Source organism: Sapajus apella, unplaced genomic scaffold (assembly GCF_009761245.1).
Source record: "Sapajus apella isolate SASKATOON/1434 unplaced genomic scaffold, GSC_monkey_1.0 scaffold30, whole genome shotgun sequence".
NCBI classification, from domain to species: domain Eukaryota; kingdom Metazoa; phylum Chordata; class Mammalia; order Primates; family Cebidae; genus Sapajus; species Sapajus apella.
In genome coordinates, this window is record NW_022436970.1 from 5,454,451 (window position 1) to 5,476,210 (window position 21,760).

General features: G+C 42.4%; 1 protein-coding gene and 1 non-coding gene across 3 annotated transcripts in view; both read right to left on the reverse strand.

The window, feature by feature from the left end:
- The window catches only part of CCBE1 (collagen and calcium binding EGF domains 1), a 276,225-nt gene that overhangs the window by 82,017 nt on the left and 172,448 nt on the right, over positions 1–21,760 (reverse strand). The window lies entirely within an intron of this gene.
- LOC116561877 lies at positions 10,267–10,373 on the reverse strand. Its single transcript, XR_004273648.1, has one exon. It is a non-coding gene; the product is annotated as a U6 spliceosomal RNA (small nuclear RNA).

The following is a 21,760-nucleotide window of genomic DNA, read 5'->3' on the forward strand; positions in this document are numbered from 1 at the left end:
CCAAAAAAAAAAAAAAAAAAAAACAAAACAAAGTGATGTAAGTGGGATGGTCTAAGAGGAAGGCCAGGAAGAAGAGTGACTGTGCATTCTGTTGTATAAGGATACCAGGCTGACACAGGCAAGAAGCCACCCAAAAATCATCAATGAACCCAAACACCAAGCTGCACTGGTGCTGGGGGCTCAAATTGTGAAATAGGAGCCATCATCATGACAGATCCAAATACCTCCAACATGGGGGAGGCCAGCTGCAAAGGAAATGTCCTCTCCTTTGATTGTGAGAGACAAATCTAGCTGGGTATCTATTTTTCCTGCAAGCCCATCAATTCTTGCTGCCATGTGAGTGGCAGAGAATGCTGGGGCCATTAGCTGTATTTTATCGTGTGCATGAGTTTTGACAGAGGGAGTAGGGTGCTATGTTTATTAGGATTTATATGATATTGGCCGTTCAGAATTCTGCCACCTCTACTGTTGATGTTACCGCAGCTCATTAATTGTGAGACATTAATTGTAACATGTACCATTAGTTTTTATAATACAAATAATTTTAAGTTGCCAATTAAACTTTCATACATTGCTTCATTATAACTAAAATTCTTCCATATTGACTAAAATACAGCTTTTTCTGATTATTGTATATTACATGTATGCATAAAAATAGATTGGTTAAGATGGTCTTAAAATGTCTTTGCCTGTGGAGTCTGATTCTCCTGAATCTCTTTTAACTATCATCAGCTTGTGTGCTTTATCACAAAACACTGTCCTTTATAACATCGGGAGCATCGGTGGTGCAGCGTTTTAAGAAGGAATCCATAAAGAGCCACTAGTCATTAGTACTAGACCCTTCAGCTGGCTCTGGAAGGACCTAGAGCCTAAGTCTGATGGCAGCCCTGAGAACGTTGAAGACATGGGATTCAGCACTCCCCACTACCTTCTGGCTCTCAGGGATTGCAAGAGTCCTGTGTCTTCAGGATCTTCCGTCCAGCAGCTCAAACCCTGACTTCAAGTTTTGATGATGCTATGTTTGCTGTTTGTGTACTAGCAAGCACTGGCAACTATACCCTAACTGCGCCTAGCTACAGACAATAAATACACATTTCAACTTTGGAGATATAAAGATACACAAGATAACACTTATCATTGATGGCATTGAATAGAATGATAAATATGTTCCAGTTCTAGAGAAACTGACATTTTCAGAGTCCCTGAAGGGCCCTTGCCCACATCACACTTTATAACCTCTTGCTCCATCATCAGTGAACACCAGCCTTGAAGAGATCCATTTACAGTTGGGCTGAGCCAATCAAATTTGCTTAGGAAGCTTGAAAGTTATTTTATGAATATACAGCAGATGTACATGTTTTCATACATTCATATTATGTGTAAAGATTAATTACATGTGAAATGTAATGTGGCACTAAACCCATCACATCAAAAAAAAAAAAAAAAAAAGCTTCTGCCAAAAGTTAAGATATTTAATAAAAGCAATTCTCCTTGAAAAAAAAAAGATTTTATCTGGGTAACTGAGATATCCATCACCTTAAACATTTATCTTTCCACAAGGAACATTCAAATCATTCTGTTCTAGCTGCTTTCAAATGTACAATTAATTATGGCTAATTATAGTCACACTGCTGTACTGTCAAACATTAGATCTTATTTCTTTTGACTGCATATTTGTAACTATTAACCAACCTCTCTTCATAAGAGATCGATGTCATCAGTTGGCTGTTGTGAGCACAGCTCTACTGACTCTACAGCTGATGTAGCCATTTGAGGGAACCCATGTAAGTTGAAAAGCACAGGAAAATGATCAAAAAGAGGCAAAATGGAACTGACTCAGAGAATACATCAAGAGACAGAACAGGCATTTCATAAGACAGAGAAAATGACCCTAGCCTTTGATTTCCAATTCTTGCTCACATGAGGCTCGTGTAGCCTTTATTTTTTGTTTTTGGACTTAATAGTTCCTCTATAGCCATGTAATAAATCTTAATTTTCACCTGAGGTAGTCCACATAGGTTTTTTCTAGCAATCATAAGAGCTACAGTAGCAGTGTGATATGGAAGGCAGGAAGGGAAGTGCTGGGAAGAGATGGGTGTGGTCCCTTTAAATGATAGGGAGGAGGGGGAAGGGAAGTACTGGATAGAAAAGGGTGTGGTCACTGGCTAGGGCTCCACCCCTGTGCCTGTGCCCAGGGACCTTGGTGAGGACAGGCATTTTTGTTTCCTGCCCAAATGTCACATTTTCCAAGACCACCCTGACCAGTCACACCCCCATCTTGTGCCTATAAAAACTCCTGAGACCCTAGCAGGTAGACACACAAATGGCTGGACATTGAGAAGACACTGAGGGGAGCAACTGGAGGAAGAGCACACCAGCAGATGCCAGCAGGCCATCCACCGGAGGAAGGAGGCAGTTTGACCAGGGCAGTTGGTGGAGAGCCCAGGCTACTGAGTGACCCAATTCTAGGAGAAAACCTTCCCATTCTATCCCCTTCTGGCTTCCCCCATCTGCTGAGAGCTATCTCTACTCAGTAAAACCTTGCACTCGTTCTCCAAGCCCAGGTGTGATCCGATTCTCCCAGTACACCAAGGCAAGAACCCTGGATACAGAAAGCCCTCTGTCCTTGTGACAAAGCAGAGGGTCTAATTGAGCTGATTAACACAAACCGCCTATAGATGGCACAGCTAGAAGAGCACCCGATAGCACATGCCCACTGGGGCTTTGGGAGCTGTAAACATTCACCCCAGACACTTCTATGGGGTTGGAGCTCCACAACCTGCCCATCTGTATGCTCCCCTAGAGATGTGAGCGGGGGCCACTGAAGCAGTGAGCTGAAGTGAGCCATATTGCCTTCTGCTTTCTCTGCAAGGGGGACAAGGGAACCTTTCTCATTTCAGCGGGAGTTAGAAACCCCACCGCCCTCAACTCATGCATTAGAGGAACAGAATTAAAGAACGTACTGGTCCCGTGACATTCCCTGTATGACAGGCAGAGGGGCATCAAGTGCTGAGCGCCTTCCTGTGGTGCTGGCAGGCCCAGGGCAGGAAGGATCCCATAGTGGGCGGCTCCACTCTCAGGGACTTTCTCAGGGTCCTGCTCTCAGCAAGAGCACACCATCTGCTAGACAGAGCTGGTTGGCTGTTGATGAGTAAAGGAGTATTACTGAGAGATGTGTTTAGGGAACAAACTCCTTGGTAAGACAAAGAGCAGGCCCACAGCTCTCATTGGTAGGGTGAAGAGGTGGGAACACCAGCACCCCTTTCCTCTTCCGTCCCACCCAGAACCGGTCCTACATCCACAGCCTGAGAAACCTGGGCAGGAGACATCAGAGCACCTCTGCGACAGGAGGAGGAAGAAGGAAATGAGACTTACTTCCTTGGAGGATGTGCAGTTTTCTTCAACCAGGGGATGAGGTTTGTCCATTTAAGAAAACTGAAAGAGCCCAGGAGCAGTGGCTCACGCCTGTAATCCCAGCAGTTTGGGAGGCCGAGGTGGGTGGATCACTTGAGGTCAGGAGATCAAGACCAGCCCGGCCAACAAGGCAAAACCTATCTCCACTAAAAATACAAAAGTCAGCTGAGTGTGGTGGCGGGCACCTGTAATCCCAGCTACTTGGGAGGCTGAGGCATGAATCGCTTGAACCTGGGAGGTAGAGGTTGCAGTGAGCAGAGATCGTGCCACTGCACTACAGCCTGGGTGATAGAGAGAGACTCTGACTCAAAAAAAACAAACAAACAAAAAAAACAAAGAAAAATTGAAAGAGGGCATAGGTGTAGGTGTTGGGGAGAATTAGTGGGAAGGCCATCCAGGCCCCAAGGGAGGGACACGTCCAGGTACTGAGGTGTCTTTCCTGTCTGGCTGTCCAGGAAAGGACCCTTTTCAACTGTATGCTTCCTTCTTGGCAATTTCTTTCTGACACCACAGTCAGGTAAATCTAGCAGCAGGTGGCAGGACAGGTGGCCAGCTCCAAGTTCCATCAAGGAAGACGGGAGTGATTTGCTGGGTGGGAACGTTTGGTGGAAGAGACAACCCGCGAGGTGTCTGGAGGTGACAGAGAAGATAGCCTCTGGCTATCCTGAAAATTGGACACAGCTACATTTTAGAGAAAATGGGGTCAGGTCTGGCAATGGTAATGTTAGAGGGTCTATCTTAAGTAGTGGTTTGTAACTCATATTAGAGATATGGAAATAGGGGCTCAGTGATGGAATTTAGACTCATGTCTGACTGGCTCCAAGCCTGTGCTCCTGCGATGCCACACTGTCTCTCAGGAAGCGGAGGGAAGACCCCCTATGCCACACTTGGGCCACCGTGGGCTAGCTACTGGGAAACAGGGGGCTTGCACAGCTCTGCTGATACACAGCTCAGCCTGCAGGGACCCCAGTAGCCATGAGGAGAATAGCAGTATCACCACCGTCTCGTGTAGGGCCAAGCCTTTATGATCCTTTCCAGTGAACTCTCATACACACCACATCATGTGCCTAGCACAAATGCGTAAAATTAGTTCCTAAGTCCTTCAAGGGAGGGACCAATTCTGCATCTTTCACATGGCAACATTTAGATGACAAAGCTTTATCCCAAACAATTATGGATCCCATGTTACAGATATGAAAATTTAGGCTCAGAGATGCCGGACCTGAATCTTTTATAGTACCCAGTACGCTGATGCTAAACAACACAGCTCACAGTGGCATTTACTAAGTGCTGACTGCCATGCCTGGACTCTTGGGAGCTCCCCTGACACAGCTCCTCCATCGACACGTGGCACTCCCAGTGAGTCGTCTTGAGAACGGCTGTCACTCTGCTTTGATCTGGCACTTTGTTTCCCTGCAGTTCAGCCTTCGATGCAGCCAACACCAGCAACCTCGCAAGCTAGTCTGACTTGGAAAGCCACCCTGACATTCTCATCTGGTTCGGACTCCAAGGTTGGAGCCCTGTGCGTGTGAGAGTAGCTGCTGGCGGGGGTTTTGTTTTCTATGGAATACAGACTTCCCTTGGGGAATTCAGGCATGCTTTCCTTTTTTTTTTTTTTCTTTCCTTTTCTTGAAAAAAAAAAAAAAAAAAAAAACAGAGGCTACAATTCTAATCTAAGTGGCATCTGGTGACTTGACAGAGAAAACACTTCATCCTCACCCCAGAGTACCCTTTGCCATGACACAAAATGCCTTTGGGTTTTCATCACTAAAACATCAAAGAGAAGTCACCAGTTTTAGCAGACACATTTTAAGTTTTTTTGGCCACAATTCCTTAGGTTTTTCGGTGGTCATCAATAAACCTATAATTTCGATTTCTGACTCTCCTGATCTTAGCTCAATTTGCGCCCGGAATTACAATAAGCCAAGGGGCCAGGTTCCGACACACATGGTTTTACTTTCACGTTTGCAAAGCTGAGAAGCAGGAAGCCCTGATGTTTATTTTACTTTTTAGATTTATGCATGTTTAGCTATCTCCAAAGATGATATAAGGTCATGTAAAGTAATACCTAAAACACAAGGGAACAGAGGTAAGCAGTGCAGAGGTGCACCGAAAAAGAAGGGCAGGAACAAAGAGCAGAAATAGAATGAGGCCCACAGTGGAAAATGTACCTCTGCCTCTCACGTTTCCCAGCTGGCATTGTAGCTACACGAGTAACAGCCTTGCTTTATTTGAAGACCAATTGTTCAGGCAGAAATATCAGTCTTAAAAAGATCAACTATTTAGTAAATGCCTCCTGTGTGCCAGGCATGTACTAAGCACTGTCTCTACATTCATGAGGAGGGCCCCTTTTCCTAAGCATGGCCTCGAGCTGCAATGTGGCCATACATGGTGTCATTTCCAAATCTGGGTTACCGAGATTATCCTCTGCTGGTGTCTTCTCAGAGTTACTATGTTTCAAGTTTCTGAGTCCGGAAAGCCATGATGTTCTGAGTCTATTTCTGAGCAGTAGTGCACCTGGATTGCCACTACAAGTCCAAAGTAATCCTTAAATTTGATGAAAATTAAGTAGTAAGAAAAATTATTTGGGGGGAATAAACAGTACCTTAAAAGCTCCGCGGGGTCTATGTTGCTCCTGTCTAACTCTCATAAAGTCATCTTTATAGGGAGGCAGGAGAAGAGACAGGCTACCTTGGTCCAAATCCTGCCTCTGCCACTTTCTAGCTATGACTTCGAGAAGTCAATCTCCCTGAACCTCAGTTTTCTTATCTGCAAAATGGGCATAGTAAGAGGATCTACTTAACAGGTTCGAGAGGACAAAGGGAGTAATCCAAGCTGAAGAATGATGTTTGCCCTATCTTAATGCTCAAGAAACATTTGTGCTTTCACTTTTACTTTTTTTTTTTTTTTTTTGAGATGGAGTCTTGCTCTGTCTTCTAGGCTAGAGTACAGTAGTGCAATCTCAGCTCACTGAAACCTCTGCCTCCTGGGTTCAAGCAATTCTCATGCTTCAGCTTTCAGAGTAGCTGGGATTACAGGTGCATGCCACCAGGCCCAACTAATTTTTGTATTTTTAGTAGAGATAGGGTTTTGCCATGTTGACCAGTCTGGTCTTGAACTCCTGATCTCAAGTGATCACCCACCTCAGCCTCCCAAAGTGCTTACATTACAGGCTTTTTTTTCTTATCAACTCTGCAGAGCACAATTGTCCTTATACATAGATATCATGATGGCAAGGAAAGGGGACAAAGACATAGGCTTTCCTCTTCAAAAAGACCTCTACTTTTCCTTCCTTGCTAGGAATGCAAGTATCTGCAAGTCTTCATTAAGGCTGGGGGATAAGAAAGAGCCAGTGAAGATGAGAAGGGCCAGCAAACATGTCCAGTGGCCGATAGTGGCTGCCAGTGTTTGTTGTTGCAACAGTACCTCCTGGATGGACGTGAGTCATTAACATTCCACTGATAGGGACAAAACAATCTGTGCTGAAAAGGAGAGCCCAGGGGGCCACTGCAGTTTATCTTTGTTTACCTCCTGTTATGACTCATCTTCAGGGTCTGTTTCTCTTCTTAGGAGATGATTTGGCTCATTACCACAGACCTTCCTGGCTTGCTAACCAAGTTTCTATTTAATTGGTTTTTACATCATGACCTAGTTCCTAAGACTCCAGACTCTTGGAAGGCACAATGTGGAGGAGTGTAAGATCACCTGTAGGGCGGCCAGAGCATCACAGCTAATCCTGAGGACACACTAGTGACTATCTGCACGCTGTCCACACCACTCTACGTTAGGAGAGAACCATTGTCCAAACTCAACCTTCCACTCTGGTCTTCCTTGGAAAGCACCATGTGACCTTCTTACTTATCACTATCTCAAGTTCAGGTTGTCTTGAAATAAACCTAATACTGATTAAGCTTCGCAGGGCCAGCCAGATCACTTGTACATCACTTCTTTTTCCTTGCAGTTTCCCTTCAACTACACAAGATAGAAGCATGGAAGCTAAGAATGTGCACAGCAGGTGGGACAGGTCATTGGAAGTGGGATTCTAGTACTACACAAATTGTGTTTGACTTCTGTGCTTCTGTTTTCTCATTTTTGAAAAATGGGAGTAGGCAAGATTGCTAAAGCCCTTTTGAGCAAAATAAGCTAACAACAGGGCATCAAACTGGCTTTTATTGATTCACCCATGAACAAATTCTACATTTACCCTGCTGCTATTTGTAAGAAATTCTGAGCATTTGGCATTCTTAGAATATTCTATTTAGCTGCCTTGGGGTCCAAGTTCCCTTTAACTGGGGGAGAAGAACTTTTCACCTGTTTCTGTGTGCTCACAAGGATAAGCTTCCAGGATGGCAATTTTGGCTCTGTTTCAGATAAAAATTCATTTATTAACATACAAATGATATCATGTCATAAAGGCGCTACATATAATATACATACACCCTAACCCAGAGCTTGCTGATTCCCCATCATTCACAACACTATCTCGCTTTCACCTGTCAGCATCACTGGGCCCCAAGTCCTCTGGTCATATGGAAGCCACAATTTAAGCCTAACAGTGTCTGAATTGGTTTGGTGAAGCCACCAGTCAGTTCTATCCCTTTCTTCCTAGACTTATTTATAAGCTCCCCTTAAAAACCAGATGCCACTAGCAGTGAGGATGCAAAGCTTCAAGTTCTCAGAGTGCCAAGTTTCTCCACTGGCCATTAGCAGCTAGGCTGGACGGGTGTTCACAGCCACTATTCCTGAAAGTCACACTCCTTGAGTTTGGAAGAGATATCCAACATTTTCCTGACCATTCAACAAACATGGTCAAGGGGGTGGGGATTCCCAAGAGCAAAAGAGGGATCTGTCACAAGATTAGCATGTCCAGAATTGTTGGGCACAGGGGTGTGCTGCCTCCTGTGTCACTGTCCGTGGTTCTGAACCCAGCTGGGTAAGTCTCTGGAAAGTCGGGGGCGGAGGAAACTTGCACCTATTACTAGGCCCTTGATAAGTGTCCTGAGAAAGGAGGAGATGATACACTGTGGGCTGGGGCATAAAACAGTGTTCATCATCACTTTGTTTCCACCCCTATAGCAGGCACAGTATTCAGTCAGTTTTTACACATGTTTTGACGTCAAGGTAATGATTAAGATAACAAACCTGGTTGGGCGCGGTGGCTCACTCCTGTAATCCCAGCACTTTGGGAGGCTAAGGCTGGCAGATCACATGAAGTCAGGAGTTCAAAACCAGCCTGGCCAACATGGTAAACTCGTCTCTACTAAAAATACAAAAATTAGCCAGGTGTGGTGGCACGCACCTTTAATCCCAGCACCTGTAATCAGGAGGCTACAGCAGAAGGATCGCTTGAACTTGGGAGATGGAGGTTGTAGAAAGCCAAAAACAAACCATCCATAAAATAACTATAAACAGAATTCTAAATCCCTTGTTTCTTAATGGGTCTTCTCTTGCCATCATATTCACTTCTGTCTTCAGCTGTAACTCATGTTGATTCAAGACCGTATATTAAACTTGGCTGTTTTCTAATCAGTGGGCTGATCAGGAATTGGTAGCTCCCCTTAAAATGGCACAGAACAGTACGTGTGACACGTGGATGGAGTGGACATTAAGTTACAGGGAGATGCTTGCAGCAGACACCATTGGGGACCCACCCACATTCCATCTGCCCTCACCCTTTCCATGTTTGTGGACGCAACTGCCCACAGCTGGCCTCTGCATCACTTTGCCTGCAGGCTTTCTCAGGCTACCAGAGCCTGCACCCTCACTGGCAGCCTAAACTGAGAAAGAGGAAAGTGCCTGGGAACTAACACCTCCCTGAGAACAGCCCTCAACCAATGACTGACAGCTCTCTTGCCCCAGGCTCTAATTTTATATGATTCCCAGAGGTCCCAGCTGGATTAAGCTGCAGTAACCCACAGAAGTAACTCGCTTTTAACCACTCTACTGGCTGACTTCCCTGCCCTGTCTCCCTTTCCCCCAAGTGCTCCTTGGGATGGCCTCCCAAATAAACTTCATGAACTTAAGTCCTTGTCTCAGGGTGGCTTCCAGGGAAACCCAAACTAAAACCCACCACCGAGTACACCCATATTAAAAGACAGCTCTCAGAGCAGGCCAGTGGCAGACAAACTGGGACTAGGCAGGCTGATTCCTGGGTCTCAACTGTGGTCCAGCTTTTTAGCCCCTCCACTAGGAATTTCACCACAAATCAAAACAAGTTCTAAGGTCCCTGGACTGACTTGGAAAGGAGCAGTGCTAAGAAGAATAAAATAAAAGATGGGGAGAAAATATTTAGATACTATGAGGCTGCACACTAATATCACACTAAATATAAGAATGCTTGAGCCCCTGGATGCCACGTTATATCTAACAGAAATTCTGAATGAGCTAGAAAACTGTATCCTGCCACAGATATATGGTTTTCCACAGTCTTTGTTTTAGAACTTTTTTTTTTTTAAGCACTCATTTGCTTGTAGAATTGTTAGAAAGGTATGAAAGGACCTCTATTCTTTGTCAGATAGATTGAAAAATTTTCTCTTGTTTTATAGGTTGCCTGTTCACTCTGATGATAGTTTCTTTTGCTGTGCAGAGCTCTTCAGTTTAATTAGATCTCATTTCTCTATTTTGGCTTTTGTTGCCATTGCTTTTGGTGCTTTAGTCATGAAGTCTCTGCCCCTGCCTATGTCCTGAATGGTGTTGTCTAGGTTTTCTTCTAGGGTTTTTATGGTTTTAGGTCTTATGTTTAAGTCTTTAATCCATCTTGAGTTAATTTTTGTATAAGGTGTAAGGAAGGGGTCCAGTTTCAGTTTTCTGCATATGGTTAGCCAGTTTTCCTAACACAATTTCTTTTTTTTTTTTTTTATGGAACGCTTCACGAATTTGCGTGTCATCCTTGCCCAGAGGCCATGCTAATCTTCTCTGTATTGTTCCAATTTTAGTGTATGTGCTGCCGAAGCAAGCACCACAATTTCTTAAATAGAGAATCCTTTCCCCATTACTTGTTTTTGTCAGGTTTGCCAAAGATCAGATGATTGTAGATGTGTGGTGTTATTTCTGAGGCCTCTGTTCTGTTCTACTGATCTATATATCTGTTTTGGTACCAGTACCATGCTGTTTTTGTTACTTTAGCCTTGTAGTATAGTTTGAAGACAGGTAGCATGATACTTCCGGCTTTGTTTTTTTTGCTTAGGATTGTCTTGGCTATATGGGCTCTTTTTTGGTTCCATATGAATTTTAAAGTAGTTTTTTCTAATTCTGTGAAGAAAGTCAGTGGTATTTTCATGGGCATAGAATTGAATCTATAAATTGCTTTGGGCAGTATGGCCATTTTCATGATACTGATTATTCATATTAATGAGGATGGAATGTTTTTCCATTTCTTTATGTCTTCTCTTATTTCCTTATGTCTTCTCTTATTTCCTTAAGCAGTCGTTTGTAGTTCCTGAAGAGGTCCTTTGCATCCCTTGGTCCATCAACAGGGAGAAATTCTTGGGTTAAACTGAATTCAGCACAGGCTATGTTTATCTCCTTGATTTGACAAGGAAGCAATGGTAGTGTTTAAGAGAAAACATCTGTTCAGATGTTTGCTAAGTGACTTCTTGCATGGTAGCTTTTCAAATGAACGTCAAGGTATGCATATAGAAAAAGTGTTGCAATTTTACATGCTCGTGCACATGTGCACGCGCACACACACACACACACACATGCACGCTAATTAGCTGACAAAACGTACAGAAGGCAACAAATCTGACTCTTAGATTTAGAATATCTAAAGTCATGTTTCCTGACTTTATATCATCCATTTGAGCCATGTATATCCAATTTCCATAATGATTTTGAGTTGAGCTGAATATGGCTGATTGCCAAAATGAGCATCGTTTTCTTCTCTGAAACAAGTTATTTCAAAATCTTAAGATCCTGACAAACTAAACATAGACACAAATTAGCCCAATTTGGCACAATGCCTCCTAACTGAAGCAGTGAATGTAATTGGGTGCTGTGTTGACATAGGGATTTTTAAAATGTTAATAGATTTTTGTTGGTTTTCATCAATCACAAAATGACTGTAGAGCTATTTGCTGGAATGGTATTATCTAAACGCTGAACTTCTCCAGTTACTAAAGCCGTTTGTCCTCATCCCTCAGCCAGAAGTGCAGATTTTACCGTCCTAAGTGAAATCATGAACCCTCACTGCCAATAACCTCCTGTACATTTGCATTCAAATATTGCTTTAACAGTTGAGATGACTATTTTAAGCAAACAAGAATTTTTATAAAGTTGGAAATTAAGAGCCAAATTCTAAAAAGCATTACACCCATAAAAATCCCCCAACTCTGACATGGAGACATATCAAAACAAATTTTGGATTTATTTCATGATTTCAACACAACTGTGTTGTCAGTACAGACTTCCCTGGTTCTTGGTTGTGATGACAATGAAGAAACGTATCCATGAGTTACGTGGACTGCAGATGAGTCTGGACTGAACACATCCTTTATTTTTTTCTTTTTTCCGGAAGCATTTCCAGAAACACGGAGGAGTCGGCAGAGAATTCCAGAAGGACTCTGGGAAAATACATGGCCTCTGTAGTCAGCAGCAGACCCAAGGCCTCTTCTGTGAAGTCTGTTTCCAGTTTCCACCCACACATCTCTGGATACTCCTGCCAGCCATTGATTTTCCTTCTGTGTTTACCTCGTTCGAGCCTCAGGTGAAAAACCAGATGACTTAAAAAGGAATCAGATACCGCCATTGGCCTTTTCTCACAAGCCAAAACATCACGTCATTTGATCTGTTTTTGTTTGCTTTTTAACATGGAAAAAATGTTACAGGAAACCTGCAGGCTGCATAGAATGGAAAACTTGTGAGAAATTCTACTTTACACACAAATTCATTGAACTTGGTGAATATTGACAAAAATTACCTTAGTCGTACATATTTTCTAAATAATAAACTACACTAAGCTTAGGTAAGTTTGGGAAATGTAAAGCATGAATAAATGATATACATTCCTTAATCCTACTTCTCATATACACGGTTTACATTTTATTGTATAATGCCTATACACAATAAACAAAATCCGGGCTGTATTCTCCATACTACTTTATTCCTGGCTTTCATTCGAATTATAAATATTTTCTATTAAATATTTTGTGAACACATGATATGGGCTACATTATATTCTATCTGAAGAATAAACCATGACTTTTCTTTTATTGTGCATTTGTATAATCTAAAGTTCTATGTTAATACATATAATCCTTTAATGGACATTGTTTACGTGAATCTTGGTAATTTCCTTAGTATACATCATAAGTTCTCACTTCACATTGTTGATAGGTTCTTGGAAATGACAACATTAAGTGAAATAATGTAAATGAAACTAATTTTACTACAGGCTAATTGACATAAACAAGAGTTAAGTTCCTATGGCATATTTCTAGTCACAAAAACATCCAACTTCAAAATAAAGACCCAAAATACTTCTAACATTAAACATTGAAATAAATGTCAGCCATGTAAACATTTAAGAAAAGTTAATAAAAACAAATAGGATAATCAGGTACACAATTATTGGAAAATTAGTGAGTGACTGGGGTCATAGTGGTAGGGGGTTAAATCAAGGAATAAAGGTTTGCCAAGCAAAATTTAATGAGTGCCTCCTACCACAATACAGTTCAAAAAGAATAACAAATACTGGAATATCCAAAGAAATCCCATGAAGACATGGGGAGAATGTGCAAATTCTCACAGGAGCCCCCGCTGGGAATTAAATTTTTTTCTCAATTTTACAATGAAACAGCATTGAAATAAATGATATTTAAGCAAATACAGGACTCAGAGGCTTTTGATTGCCAAATCACTCTCCAGAAATTTCTACCCGTGACTGCTCCTATCAGCATGATGTAAGCATGTCCACCCTCATCAGCATTGAGTGCTAACTTAAAATTGCCAGTTGAAGAGGGATGTATTGAGACTTGGTACAGGTACAGATATGGGGGTGAGCTCCATTCCCAGCTTAGAAAGAATGGTTGGGCAGAGCCCAATGGTGGGCAAGCTAGTGTAGCAAAGAGACTGTGTGTGGGTTGGCAGGGACACAGCCTTTGAAGTCAGGTATTCTAGATTCAAAACCTGGGTCTGTTTCTTACTGGCTAGGTAGTCTTAGCCAAGATGTTTCATCTTTCTGTATCTCAATTTCTTCAACTGTATAACAGTACCTATTTTCAGATGTGAAGTTAAATTAGATAAAGCATATATGATGCTTAACAGGCCGGGTGTGGTGGCTAACGCCTGTAATCCCAGCACTCTGGGAGGCCAAAGTGGGCGGATCACGAGGTCAAGAGATCAAGGCCATCCTCGCCAACATGGTGAAACCTCGTCTCTACTAAAAATACAAAGTTAGCAGGATGTGGTGGCATGAGCCTGTAGTCCGAGCTACTTGGGAGGCTGAGGCAGGAGAATCACTTGAATTCAGGAGGCGGAGGTTGCAGTGAGCCGAGATTGCACCACTGCACTCTAGCCTGGTGACACAGTAAGACTCCGTCTCAATAAAAGAAAAAAAAATGCTTAACAGTGTCTAGCTAACAGCATATGCTCACTAAGCAGCAGCTGTCATTCTATTATGGTTGTTATAAAATATAAATTGTAATAACCTTATAACTAGCACTTGATTGACAAGGTTATTTTATGTGAATTTATTTCACTTTATTTTGAAGAAAATTATGAACAGATCAGGTTGGATAATGTTAAACGCTTGGAGATTAAGAAACTGAAGCTAAAAGAAGTGAAGTGTCTATGGTTCACAACGGGTGAGCCACGATAAAGTTTCACATCCTGCATCTCCTCCCCCAGGACCTCTGCATTGCACAACGTCACATGTTTATGCAGGACAGCCTATTGCACTGATGATGTGATATTATGGTAAGCGCTAAGATATTGGTGCTTCTAGATGTATTTGATTTAAAGAAACGTTTCTGGGACTAACTGAAGTTCTCTACCCAAGAGCAAAGTAACAAACAGTCCAATTCCTTTAACAAAACAAGGCTTTATGGCTACAAACTCTTAAAGCATTATTCAGGCCAGGCTTATTATCTCACACCTGTAATCCTAGTACTTTGGGAGGCCGAGGCAGGCAGATCACTTGAGGTCAGGAGTTCGAGACCAGCCTGGCCAACATCATGAAACCTGATCTCTACTAAAAATACAATAACTGCTAGGCATGATGGTACATGCCTGTAATCCCAGGTACTAGGGAGGCTGAAGGACGAGAATCACTTGAACCTGGGAGGCAAAGGTTGCAGTGAGCTGAGATTGTGCCACTGCACTGCAGCCTGGGTGACAAAGTGAGACCCTATCTCAAAAACAAAACAAAACAAAAAACCCCTATTATTCAAAAGACTAAATGTTTGTATTTATTTTGCACTGTTTTGTAAAATTTAGAAAATAAAATTTTAATTTATGGTAATAAGCACTTGCAAGATGTTTCTTGTAATAACCTTTGCATTCTATCCTTCAACGAGAAAGATAGAAACAAGTGTTTTTCAAAACTTGCAAGGCTAAATAAGTGTAAAAGAAATTAACCTTAAAATTATGGTAACCTTGAAATTTACATTTACTTTTTTCTTTCATTACAAGATACATGTGCAGGATGTACAGGTTTTCTACACAGGTAAACTTGTGCCATGGTGGTTTGCTGCACCTATTAACCCATCACCTAAGTGTTAAGCCTCCCATGCATTAGCCGTTTATCCTGATGCTCTCCCTGTCCCACCAACAGCCCCCAGTGTGTGCTGTCCCCCTCCCTGTGTCCCTGTGTTTTCAATGTTCAGCTCCTATTTATAAGTGAGAACATGTGGTATCTGGTTTTCTGTTCCTGTGCTAGTTTGCTGAGGATCATGGCTTCCAGCTCCATCCACGTCCCTGCAAAGGATGTGATCTCAGAAATAAGACCACACATCAGTAACTATGTCATCTTCAACAAACCTGACAAAAGCAATGGGGAAAAGATTCCCTGTTTAATAAATGGTGCTCACAGAACTGGCTACTTATATGCAGAAAATTGAAACTGGACCCCTTCGTTACACCTTAAACAAAGATGAACCCAAGATGGACTGAAGACTTACATGTAAAACCAAAAAGTATAAAAACCATACAAAAAATTCAAAGTAGTACCATTCAGGAAGGCACAGGCAAAGATTTCACGGCAAAAATGTCAAAAGCATCTGCAACAAAAGCAAAAATTGACAAATGGGGTCAAATTAAACTAAAGAGCTTCTGCACAGCAAAAGAAACTATCAAAGTGAACAGACAATCTACAGAATGGCATAAAATTTTTGCAATTTGTCCATCTGATGAAGGTCTAATATTCAGAATCTACAAAGAACTTTTGCAATCTATCCATCTCACAAAGGTCTAATATCCAGAATCTATAAGAAAAAAACCTAATTAAAAAGTGGGCAAAGGACATGAAACAAACACTGCTCAAAAGACATTTATGTGGCCAAAAAAAAAAAAAAAAAAAAAGAGAAAATGCTCAACATCACTGATCATTAGAGAAATGCAAATCAAAACTGATACCACGTCATGCCAGTCAGAATGGCAATTATTAAAAGGTCAAGAAACAGACGCTGGCAAGGCTGTGGAAAGAGAGGAATGCTTTTACAAAGTTGGTGGGAACTTAAATCAGTTCAACCATTGTGGAAAACAGTGTAATGATTCCTCAAAGACCTAGAACCAGAAATACAGTTTGACCCAGCAGTTCCATGACTGTGTATATACCCAAAGGAATACAAATCATTCTCTTATAAAGATACATGCATGTGTATGTTCTTCATTACAGCACTGTTCACAGTAACAAAGACATGGAATCAACCCAAATGCCCATCAAAGATAGACTGGATAAAGAAAACGTGATACATATACCACTGTGGAATACTATACAGCCATAAAAAGGGATGAAATCATGCTACTATTGTTGCTTTCTGTTTTTATTTTAACAGTCAGGCCCTTCTTCCAAAGGGATACTGACATTTACCGGGGGTTCACTCCAGACCCTGTTTGCCTGGGCTCCTCCTGCACCTGGGGGTGAGACCAATGGCGGCTGCAGAACAGCAAGGATGGCTGCCTGCTCCTTCCTCTGGGAGCTCCATTCCAGAGGGGCACTGACCTCATGCCAGCAGGAAGGCTCCTGTGTAAGGCATCTTGTGACCGCTGTTGGGGGAGGGGTTCTCACTCAGTCGGGAGACATGAGATCAGGGGCCTGCTTAACAAAGCACTCTGGCTGCCTCTTGGTGGAGGGGGTGCTGCACTGGGGGAAGTCACACCCGTCTGCACTGCCTGGATTCCTCCGAGGCAGCAGGAGGAAGAGACCCAGTCTGCTGATCCGCAGAGACCACGGCTGTTCCTCCCCCAGGGGCAGCGTCCCAGGGAGATCACAGTTCTGCCCGTAAACCCCTGGCTGGACTTGCTGAAATTCCCACAGGGAGGCCCTGCCCGGTGAGGAGGGATGGGCCAGGGTCTGGCCATGATCTGCCACAGCTGCAGTGCTGCGCTGTGGGGAATTCCTCCTGGGTCCAAACCACCCGATCTCCCAGGCACTGGCCAGGAAAATGGCAGGCTGGAGCCCAGCCGTTTGGGCAGCAGGCAGTCGCAGTTAGGCTGGCCACTCCTCGCCCGGGAACTCAGGCGTCTTAGGCAGTCTCCAGCCGAGTGGCCACGGAAACTGTGGGCAACTCTGCGCTTGGGACCCAAGGCCCTGGTGCCGTGGGCTCATCAGGGGGAACTCCTGATCCACAGGTTGCACAGATCTGTGGAAAAAGCATGGTTTCCTGGGCAGGGTAGCAACAACACTCACCGCCTCCCTTGGCTGGGGTGGGAGCTCCCTTTGCCCTGTGCGGCTCCAGGGTGGGTGGTCTCGCCACTCTGCTTCCCTCTCCATGGGTCAGGCCGACTGCCTAGTCAGTCGCAATGAGAGAACCTGGGTACCTCAGTAGCTGGTGCAGGATTCACCTACATTTTCCTTCTTCTCAGTGGAGCGTCCAACTGCAGCTGCTTCTAGTCAGTGATCTTGGCCTCTCCTCGCGACCCGCCCCGTCCCCTCTGAAATTTCTAAAGTTTTTAAAGCTTAAAACCATATGAATCTTTTGTAAAGAACTGTGCTCTCAAACCTATACTGTCTTGAATGTATGGGGTCTAGTCCTGAAGTTCTCAGACATTAGCAGGTATCAGAACAACTTGTAGGGGAGGGATAGCATTAGGAGAAACACCTAATGTAGATGACGAGGTAATGGATGCAGTTTCACCATGGCACGTGCATACCTGCGTAACAAACCTGCATGTTCTGCACATGTACCCTGGAACTTAAAGTATAAAAAAGAAAGTAGCAATAAGGAAAAAATGAAACAAAACAAAGTGCTAGACCCCAATGCCAGAGTCTGAGTTGGTGGCTACCCACTGCGAGCCAAGAACCTGCATTTCTATGGTGTTCCCAGGTGATGCTGATGCTGTTGTTCTAGACTGAGAATCACTGGTCTACAGCCACCCTTTTCTGTCCTGGGTTATGTGTGTTTATAACCTAATAAATTGAGATGGATGGGCCTGACAGAGGCCCACTGGCAGAGAAGAGGCACCAGGCAGCCAAAAAAGAGAGCCCCATGGGAAGAGGAAGTCTGGAGTCAAGGTAGGTGTTGGCCGCTCATGACTTTCTGTTCATTATGGCTCATGAGTTCTCAACTGAAAAAAAAAAATGAAAAAAGATGGCAGGATCTGTAACACTGAGTTATGAAGTAGGTGATGCCACTTACAATTCCTTTAATGTTTCAATTGCCTCAATACCCATGTGTAATTCTGGGTCGGTCACATCACTGCTTTACTGACATTTTTACCCTCTCCTCTCACTTCCTTGAACCTCAATCTAAAGTTCATCATCCTCATTCATCCACTTTTAATTCCATGGCACCTACAGGACATGCCATTATCTCTCAGAAACTAAGCACCCCTTCCCCTCTCTGCGCTAGTAACAGTTCTGCTCCCATTTCTAGGACCTCAACTGTTCTGAAAAAGGCACAAGCATTCACATGTGACTAAAAGTGATTATAAAACTGACAAATCTTCTGTAATTCTCTGGAAAAATCTGGTCTAAGTTATGATTTAAGGCATAACAGGGGAACAAAGAATAAAAAGTCATAAACACATACAAATGAATTTCTTTACACACCACATTCCCACTGCTCTAAGATCGTTTTCTTAAATACCTTATTAATCAATACTCTTAGGAAAGCTATTGTCTTCAGCAGTAAGTATTTTGACATCTTAAAACTGGATCCATATTTCTTAATTTATAATGTTTTTTCAAATACAATATTTTAATAGGATATTTTATGACAATGAGCAAACTCTTCCATTAGACTGAGTCAGCTATCTAAGTGGTAGCCTTGAACTGAGGAGTTCAAATTTGTTAAAGTAAAATAGCAAAAACTCAGTTGGAGCATCCTCTGGAAAGGGCTTTATTTTCAAATACATCTGAGTACTCCATGTTCTTCCAGCACAATATTGGATCACACAGTAAGCTGAATGATCTGATATTCCCCAAATCAGCTTGTTGACCATGCAATTACTGAATAAGAACTCCCAACATGGAGAAGAAATGACCCAGACACTGGAAATCATGCCTCATCAATACCTCAGCCAGTGTGAAAGATGAGAAGAGACACATACAAGATGAAAACAAAAACCATATTTACTTTCAACCACATGTGATCCTTTTCTTCCTCTTCTCCAACAGTCTCATGGGCTATCAAACCAGGCTTCTTATGAGAAAGAGTAACACAAACAAACGTGAGAGAGGAGCCAAACAAAGACTGTCCTCAGGAACAAAAATTATGAGACAACTACTATGTATTTCAGAAACACTTTGGGAGGCTGAGGCAGGAGGATTCCTTGAGCCCAGGAGTTCAAGACCAGCCTGGGCAACATAGTGAGATCCCATCTCTACAAAAAACTTAAAAATTAGCTTGGCACGGTAGTACATGTCTTTTGTTGCAGATAATTGAGAGGCTGAGGTGGGAGGATCATGTGAGCCCAGGAGGCTGAGGCTGCAGTGAGCTGTGGTCCTGCCACTGCATTCCAGCCTGGGTGACAGAAAGAAACCCTGTCTCACAAACAAAGAAAACACATACATATATGCTGTGGCAAGCCTATAGGCCATTTATCACTCAACTGTAGGGGATTCATTTGCTGGAAACACTAAGAATAAGTGCTTTTTAGGCTCTATGGATGTGAACGGGAAAGGAACTCAAGACAGAAACACATGGAAGCATCAACTATTGTGAAGACCAGCTCAATTTAAAGGGACCATGGCATCGCTCTTCCCCTTGACCCCCAAAATGACCATGTACCACCAACAATTGAGTTTACCTGCAACACATATTTCCCTATCATTTCCATGTCTACTGGACACCAAATAAACATACTCATGACCATCTACATATCTCTACATTTAATGTTCTTACATTGTCCTTTTTTTAAGTTTTTTGAGACAGAGTCTTGCCCTGTTGCCCAGGCTGGAGTGCAATGGCATGATCTCTGCTCATTGCTACCTCTGTCTCCCAGATTCGAGCAATCCTCCTGCCTCAGCCTCCTGAACAGCTGGAACTACAGCTAATTTTTGTATTTAGTAGAGATGGGGTTTTGCCATGTTGCCCAGGCTGATCTGGAACTCTTGACCTCAGGTGATCTGCCCACCTTGGCTTCCCAAAGTGCTGGAATTAAGGCGTGAGCCACTGAGCCCGGCCACACTGTCTCTTCATATGGAGAATGTCTAGAAGGCAGGACCTGCAGCGATAAACATGGTTTGCCTCACATTAAATTCACTCCTTCCAGCCAAGCACTAGGCAACATGGACCTGTACCAATAGCTTGCTTCACCTACCAAGCTGCTGGCTGGAAAAACTACTGGTGTTTTTCTTTGAATACTAGCTTGGGCAGGAAGAGACATGAATTAACATTTACTGAGCATCAATAACTTGCCTCCCATTTTCTCATATGTTGTCCCATGTTATCCTCAAAATCCTGTGATCCTACCCATACCACAGACTGAAGAAACCTGCTTGCAGATGTTACAGCTCATTAACTTGGATTAATTATAACGAAGACAGACTCCCTCCCATGCCTGGCTATCTGTCTGATTCCAAAGTTCATGTTCTTCCCACCATGTGAAGTCACTTTGGAATTCAAAATACAGAGATTGCAAATTAATCTTTCCTCCTGAGAACAATTATAAACAATACTATTCTGGAGGCTATCTAGGCCTTGTCCATTTCCACCAAATCCCATCAGTGGCACACAGGACTGCTGCATCTGCCTGGGAATTGCGACCTTCTGCCTGGCAGGACACCAATGGCCACAGGCTTTAGAATCTTTCACGGAGTGTGGAGGGTAAGGAACCGGAATGAGAAGTTCAACATAAAAGCAAAGTCTTGCATTTGATTATTTCCTTTTCATAATATTTTGAAACCTTGATCCTGAGTTCCCTTTTTTTTCCCCATCTTCAGGCTATTCTTGGCTTTTATTTTATTATAGCTAATATATGTTCAAATGAAATCTTTAGAGACAAAACAAAGTAGATCACAACTAGAAATCACATTCATTCTGAACACAGTAAGTTCAAGACCGTGTGTTAGAATTCTGTTAGGTTTAAATTAAATGCTAGTGATATCAGAGGTACATGCAAACAATTTCCCATCACTCCTGATTATGAATCTGCATTTGTCTTTTCAAATAGAAAAAAAAATTGAAATTTAAGCCAAGGTAAACTTTGTTAGAAAACTTAAAATAGCTTCTCTAAATTCTCCCATAAAATGCCGGTTATTTATAAAAATACAGATTATAAGGAGAACAACACTTTATCTTCTTGTATTATTTTTAGTGCATACTTTACAAAATTTTGTATTTACGCACACACTTATATAAAGATACTTTTATTGAGTATGTATAACTCTTGTACATAAACGTTAGAAATATGTAAAGAAAATAATTTAGTTTTAACTATTAATATACAAAACACTTTGTTGTGCAAAATACACACAGAAGCTAGCATAAAATCTTTATTAGAACATTTATCAAGAAAGACCTGTGCAAATATCATTCACATTAAAAACAGACCTTTATGAGCACCCCAAAATTCCTCCCCATACCATGCATTCATTATTTTTTTAAATAAAAGAATTGTTTTTTAAACAAAACAATCGTTTTTGTTTTAAAAATTTAAAAATATGTATATTTTTTAAAATTGTATTTTGAACTCTGGTGTACATGTGCACATCCTGCATCCTGCAGGATTGTTGCATAGGTACACA